General features: G+C 47.6%; 1 pseudogene; it reads left to right on the top strand.

The window, feature by feature from the left end:
• Positions 1 to 6860: 6860 nt before the first annotated feature.
• On the top strand, positions 6861 to 7636 carry LOC120506548 (annotated as a pseudogene).

Raw genomic sequence — 7636 nt, 5'->3', positions numbered from 1 at the left:
ATCTGCTGGCAGCATTCTTGGGCATGTCCCAAGACCTCTGAACCTTGTTTTGGGCACAGATAGAGCTTTGGGACATTGTATTTAGAGCTGCAGGCTTCTCTTTCTTTCTTCTACTCTCCCCTCTTTTTTATTCACTGGCTGTGTCTTCCCAGACCAGTCTAGTGTGGATATGTTGCCCCACCATCCTCTGCAGGGTGGGCAGATGCACACCCTGCACAAGCTCCACTGCATCTTAGTTGTTGCTCCTCTTGGCCTCTGTGAGCCACTTCCTTTTCCACTTTATACGGCTGAGGTGATGCAGAAGATGGGATCAGTATCTGCCAATCAAGTTGAGCACACTGTGAGGTGGCACATTTCCTTCATTAAGGAGAGGGAAATACTCAGGATTCTTAAATGCTCAAGGTCAAAAGGAGTGAAGGAATTGGCTTAGGGACTGGGTTCAAATGTAGGTAGTGGCCTTTCCAGGAATGTAAGCCTCTGGGGAAAGGAAAGCTGCAGGTTGCCTGTTGGAAACACTGATAGAAAACAACTGAACTTGGCAGGAGTCAGAACAGGGAGCTGCAGCTTTTGCACATGAAAGGATGCATCTGCCAAAGGCCAAACCATTTTGCCAGGAGCTTGCTTTTAATGAAAACACTTCAAGAAGAGAGATGGTGGGTGGTTTCCCTGATGCTGATGCTGGCACTCCCTGTTACTCCCTGAGGCCACGAGGCCCTGAAATCTAGGCCAAATGTGTGATTACCTGATAAGAAGAATGGAACAGAACAGCATTTTACTCTTACAAAATTAATGGAACAATGTAGCCTTGGAGAATTAGATGTGTTGTAAATAACTAGATAGTTGTTGGATTTTTTATGTATTAGCTTTTGCAGATTATTATTAATCACAACAATTTTGATGTAGTACAATTTGTAATCACTTTTAACTCATTTTGAATATAGCATAATTTGTCAGCTTTTGCGGCAATGCTCTGGCTATGTGTAGTTTATATATATTAGTGTGATAAATATATTATAGTTTTGGCTTTTACAAACTATTAAAATACAGACTATGTAATATTAACTTTTGCAGAACTTTTTTATCTTTGTAGCTAGCTTACAATAGTGAGAAAACTCAGATAAGTTTTTGGAAATAGCTAAAACTGTCTCTGTGGTTAGATAACATCGAAGGAACCATATAGATAACAATGAAGAAAAGGATGTGAAAGAGACACTGACCTTGCGGCAATCAATAATTCCCTGTTTGTCATTGTGAGGAAATAGCATACACATTGTAAGAAAATGGCATATACATTATGAGGAAATGATATACACAACTCTCAATAATAAAATCTACATTATTGCATGATGGGTCAAGGGTGGAACAAAGCTAGAGTTCCCAGAGCATGTAAAAGAGCTCACAGGAATGTTTGAATATGTATAATCCTCATTAATATGCATCTAACTAATGTAATGAAAAAGTATATAAGAAAATTGTTTTAAGCTAACTTTGTGCTTCTGGCAGTTTGGCAGGCACACCAGTGCTGGATATTGTCCCTTTTATCCCTTATAAAACTTCAAAAAAATTTAAAGAGTGAGCATTACTTCTCACAATAAGGCTGACAAAAGTAATACAAAATAATGGTATTGTGCATTACTCAAAAGCTGAGGTCAAAGAACAACCCCCTAAAACTTTTGGGACATCAGACATTGATGACCACTGAAGAAGTTTGGTCAAAAGACCAAATAAGGACTTGCAATAAAGAATGCCTGCTTTCTAATACTGAAAACTGTGTTAGAAAGTTTATATCTGAATGATTTTGGTATCGTGCCAACACCTCATCTTTAACTGCTGCTGTGCTAAATTCTGTACACTGGGAAACTCAAATTCAGAGACCCTCCAACACTCATGGATGGCAAGTGGGGATGTAAAAGAAATGGGTTTTTATTCCATGCTGGGAACATGACATGTCAATTCACACTTGCCTGGAAGCAAAAACAGTACACCTTTATCAGACTCCCAAAGGGGTATAAATGTTGCCCAATGATTGTACAGACTGTGATGGCTGAACTTCTACTTTTTCACTCATTCTGTACCTGAAATTATTTTAATCACAGAAGATCCCTGCCTGAAAACGTGTGACAGCTGCTGGGTGTGTCCTTCAGCAAGAACCTCCAAGACCTCAAAACATGATGCTGGCCAGAAGACAGAGCTTTAGGACATGGTATTTAGAGCTTCAAGCCAGTTGGAGGTTAGGGTTCTTCCTTTTGTTTTTTTTCTCTTAGGGAATTTTCTCTCCTTTTGTTTCTAAGAGAAAATAACAACTAGGTACTTAAAGAAAGACTAGCAAAGTTGCTCCAGGAAAGGTGCGTCTGGCTACTCTCTTATCTGAGGGTTTCTTTCAGAGGGACAGAGCTATCTTAAGAACTGGGCTTGGGGAAAACAAGGGGGCTGGGCACAGCTCCTACATCTTGCTCTCTTAGCATTTGGAGGGGAAGGAGGCTGTGGACACTGTGGGAAGAATTCACCAACACTGGGGGGTTCTGCCTCCTGCTGCCTTCTCCTATGGTGAGTGGGGCTCTCCTCTTAAGAGTGGCCATTGCACTAGGACCTTATTAACACCCTATGTCATCAAACACGGGACCCTTCACCATCTGCTCGGGTGCCTCAGGGGAAGCCCACGATCCCCGAACCCCTTTCCCCCTCAAGGGAGCCCCAGTGTCGTGTTCAGGAGCAAGGCTGCTGCTACCCAGCTCTGCTACTTCTCTGCCCCAGTTCTGGGTTCTTCCCTGCACTGTAACCCCACACCCCCTGCCTGTGGGACACCCTGCAGCTCTTGCTATAGCTGCAGAGTTTCTGATACATTTCATTTGCTGCTCCAGGTTCTGCTCGTCCCTGCCATTCCAGTGTGCTGCTTCTGACTTTCCTGCTACAGCTCCTTTTGCCAGCCAGAGGGAAACCAGCACCAGCTGCTCCTGTGAGTTTGTAAAGGGAGCCCCTTCTCCATCCGTGCTGGCTGTGCCACCATTTCCAACATGGAGAGAGGTAGCTGAGGCACGCCACAGCGCCCTCTGCTGGACTGGAGGAATCATCGCACCCGTCCTGCCCGGCCGGGAGCCAGCAGCGCCCCTGCTGGCTGTGCCCGGAACTGCACCAAACAGGAAATCCCTGAAAGAGCAGGCAGAGACTGTTTATTGGGTTTTCTGGGTTCTGTTGTTTGTGGTTGCTGCCATTGTTGTTTGTTTGCCTTGTTAGATACATACATACTGGTAAAGAACTGTTATTTCTTTTCCCTATCTTTGTTTGAAAACTCCTTAATTACAAGTTATAATAATTCAGAGGGAAGGGGCCATATTCTCCATTCCTAAAGAAGGCTCCTGCCTTTCTTGGCAGACACCTGTCTTTCAAACGGAGACAAAGCCATTATCCCCTTCTTCAATTTTCAGTCAAGGAATGAAAATCTGCAGACGTGGGAAGACATTCTTGGCCTTTTTTCCTGAACATATAGCAAGAAATGGAGGATGAAGGAGGCAGAGGCTGCATTTCAGTTCTGTGCAAACACCATTCAGTTGTAGATTGGCTTCTTCTGGCAAAGACACCTGGCTACTCTGTGGTGCTGAAGGACACACCAAGGGCAGGGCTGACTGAGGGAATCTTCATGTGGCCTCAGTGATGAGGTTCACACACATACAAATGTACACACACATACACAGAGATAAACCTATGTGTGTTCATGCATGGCTGCATGGAGCCAAGCAAAACTCTATATATTCACAGAAGGCCATAAAAATATCAGCAACTCAGAACTCTGCTGAGGACATGTTGGGAGGAACTCCAGCAGGATAGGACTCAAGTTTGCCACACAAAGACCAGGTCACAGACACACTGCTGAAGTTCACAGATGACCAACAGATACTGCACTGTAAGACGATGAGGCAAATTAGACCAGCTGAATTTTCCGGAGAGCAATGTTTATGTCGCAATGGGGCCAGTGCAGCAATCACTGACTGTCTGAGAGAGTCCGGGAGAACAAAAAAAAAAGGATGCTTAATGTCCCCTCACATGGCAATACTGTGCATGGAGGAATGAGAGCAGTGTACATTCCTAACAATTCTACTACAAAAACCCACACAGGGTTTTTGACACAGGTTCACATCAACTGACCACATGGAATGCCACCATCTGAGCCTTCTGCCTGAACTGACATGTCTATATCAGGGAAATATTTGGGCCTCTCATCCCAGCACTTACAGAAGTCTTCAGAGAGGAATTCAGATGGAATTAGACAGGAAATGAAAAGGCAGAAATGCAGGAAACCAGGACACAGTCCCTACCATTAAATGTGATGGTGCGTATTTGACATGGTAAGAAAATTATGACTTCCACTAAGGTGCCTTTGGGCACCTTATGACTTCCACTAAGGCGCCTCTGGCAGAAAATTGTGACTTCAGAAAATTATGGCTTCCAGTAAAGTGCCTCTGGGCCTGAGGCAGGCCAGGACTGCTATAAAAGGCAGCCCAAGTCTCTCTGCCCTCTCATCCACTTCTCTCGCCTCCTTCTCTTCAGGAATCAGGTGAGCGAAAAAGCTCTTCTCCTCCTCCTTCTGCTGCTGCTGCTTCAAGAGCAGGTATTGCCTGGATGGAGGTCTTAGCTGAGAGGGGCTGTTGGAGCTCAGGGCTGGGAGCTGCTTGTGCTGGGAGAGGGCAGGGGAGAGAAGGTCTTGTGCAGACAGAGAGAGGCTGGGACAGAGCTGAGGTGGCTCCTGGGCTTTGAGCTGGGCAGTGCAATGTGGGCCAGGAGGTGCCTTGGCTGCAGGGTGTTTGGGTGCAGTGCTGCTTCTCATGTGTCCTCACTCTGTGCTTCTCCCTGCCCTCTGTGCCAGGTGCACCTGTGAGCCCCAGCCATGTCCTGCTGCAAGCCCTGCGACCCTTGCTGCCAGCCCTGCGGCCCCTGCCCGCTGGCCAGCAGCTGCACTGAGTGCTGTGTCAGGCAGTGCCAGAGCTCCCACGTTGTCATTCAGCCGCCTGCTGTGCTGGTGACCCTGCCCGGCGCCATCCTCAGCTCCTCCCCACAGAACACCGCCGTGGGATCCTCCACCTCTGCTGCTGTTGGCAGCATCCTCAGCTGTGAGGGAGTGCCCATCAGCTCTGGGTGCCTTGACCTCTCTTGCATCACCAGCGGCTGTGGTGGCAGCAGATGCTGTCGTCCCTGCTAAAGATCCTGCTGCTAATGTCCTCGGCTAACAACCTCCAAGACCTGAGAACATGGTGCTGGAATAAGAACAGAATTTTGGAACATTAGATTTAGAGTTTTTTGCTATTAATTCCATCATCTCCTCTCTCCTCCCTTCCTTTCCTTTCCCTTCCTTTCACCACCACCCAGTGCCAGCCTAGTGGAACTGTGTTCCCCCAGTCCCTTCCTCCCTCTATCTGCTGGCCAGGACTCTGGACACCCCCACTGCATCTTTGTGGTTGCTCCTGGTGCTGTCCCCTATGTACCTGCTTTTCTTCTTTAGTTTCAATAAAGTTTTTTTGCATTCAAATCTCAGCCTCTGATTTCTCCTTCATTCTGTGACAAGTCTTCCAGTCTCCTCAGGAGTACAATGGAAAAGCAGAGTGGCACTCACTGCTATGGGTTTTCCTTGTACCCTTTCCCTTGAAGTTGAGAAAGGCATCCCTGACAGTGAGGGTGATGAGGCACTGGAACAAGTTGCCCAGAGAAATTGTAGATTTCTCATTCCTGGAAATGTTCAAGGCAAGGTTGCTCAGGACTTTGAGACACTTGGGTTGTTGGATGCAGTCAATGCCTCTTTTGTGGGGCTGCTGTGGATTTGAAAATGAAATTGTTTTTTTCGTTCCCTTGAGTTGACACAGTTGAGCAGAAGGAACACCCAAAAACCATGGTGGAAATGTGAAGAGTAAATTTATTTCCATACCTCACTCCACGGAAGAGGTTGAAGCAATTCTTGGGCAGAGATGCACAAATGTGAATATTGTCCCCCTCAGGCTCAGTCCTTGCTGGTAAGGTTCCTCTTTGACCAGTGCTAAAGTATGTCTGTGAGAGGGCCTCCATGTCTTTCTGAACACTGGCATTGTTTTATACAAATTCTGTTTCTTCAAACTCAGGATAAAATAGCAGTAGGTTTCATTTATGGGGCTTTTTTGGACACAGTTGGAGCTGACTGTCTGACCAGGCAGGAGCTGCTGGAATGTTGTCCCAGAGCCCATTCCTGCAGCCTTCTTCCCCAGCTGCCAAACTTTGCCGCTTTAACACAAGCTGGAAGATCCATTACGGTGTGTAAAACAATTGGATGAATAAAATTTCTAACAGCCGCGGAGTCATCCAGGCTTAACACGGGGATGAATGTAACTTTCAATTATCTAAAGAAATATTATATTAGTGATCCCGCAGCAAAGAGGGAATTTTTCTGACCTCCCCCTTGAAAGAGGAGCTGTATTTTTGGCCTTTTGGTCCTGAATGATGCATCGCTGCTTTCCTGGATGTAGTTGCTGGGAACACCATTTTCGGGGCATATGGACGTCGTGGTGCTTGAACACTAAAGAGAGTTCACAGCTCTTGGGTTTGAACCCAGTGCCACCCAGAACATCTATCCTACATCTCAGAGCTAGGCAATGTCTGTACCCTGATCCCTCCAATTCCATCTGAAGATGTAACATGTGCCTGCATGGAATGCCACCAGACCATGACTTCAGCATTCTTCCTACTCTGATGTGTTTATATCCCGGAAATTCTTGGACATCTTATGCTGGCCCTAACAGAAGATTTCAGATAAGAATGCTGAGGGCAGAAGCCAGGAAATGAAATGTCAGAAATGCAGGAAACCAGGATACAGCCCCTACCATTAACTGGCATGGTGCACATTTGACATGAGCTGGTCAGAAAATTATGGATTCCACTAAGGAGCCTGTGGGCCTGAGGCAAGGCAGGAGTGCTATAAAAGGCAGCCCAGGTCTCTGCTCTCTCATCCACTTCTCTCACCTCCTTCTCTCCAGGAATCAGGTGAGTGCGAAGCCTCTTCTCCTGCTGCTGCTGCTGCTTCAAGAGCAGCTCTTGGCTGGCTGGAGATCTCAGCTGAGAGGGGCTGTTGGCGTGCAGGGCTGGGAGCTGCTTGTGCAGGGAGAGGGCAGGGGAGAGAAGGTCTTGTGCAGACCAGAGAGAGGCTGGGACTGGGCTGAGGTGGCTCCTGGGCTTTGAGCAGGGCAGTGCAATGTGGACCAGGAGGTGTCTTGGCTGCAAGGTGTTTGGGTGCAGTGCTGCTTCTCATGTGTCCTCACTCTGTGCTTCTCCCTGCCCTCTGTGCCAGGTGCACCTGTGAGCCCAAGCCATGTCCTGCTGCAAGCCCTGCGACCCTTGCTGCCAGCCCTGCGGCCCCTGCCCGCTGGCCAGCAGCTGCAATGAGTGCTGTGTCAGGCAGTTGCAGAGCTCCCACGTTGTCATTCAGCCACCTGCTGTGCTGGTGACCCTGCCCGGTGCCATCCTCAGCTCCTCCCCACAGAACACCGCCGTGGGATCCTCCACCTCTGCTGCTGTTGGCAGCATCCTCAGCTGTGAGGGAGTGCCCATCAGCTCTGGGTGCCTTGACCTCTCTTGCATCACCAGCTGCTATGAAGGCAGCAGATGCTGTCGTCCCTGCTAA

Source organism: Passer montanus, unplaced genomic scaffold, assembly GCF_014805655.1.
Source record: "Passer montanus isolate IOZ18808 unplaced genomic scaffold, ASM1480565v1 scaffold393, whole genome shotgun sequence".
In the NCBI taxonomy this organism is placed as follows: Eukaryota; Metazoa; Chordata; class Aves; order Passeriformes; family Passeridae; genus Passer; species Passer montanus.
This window is presented reverse-complemented; position numbering and strand designations above follow the sequence as displayed.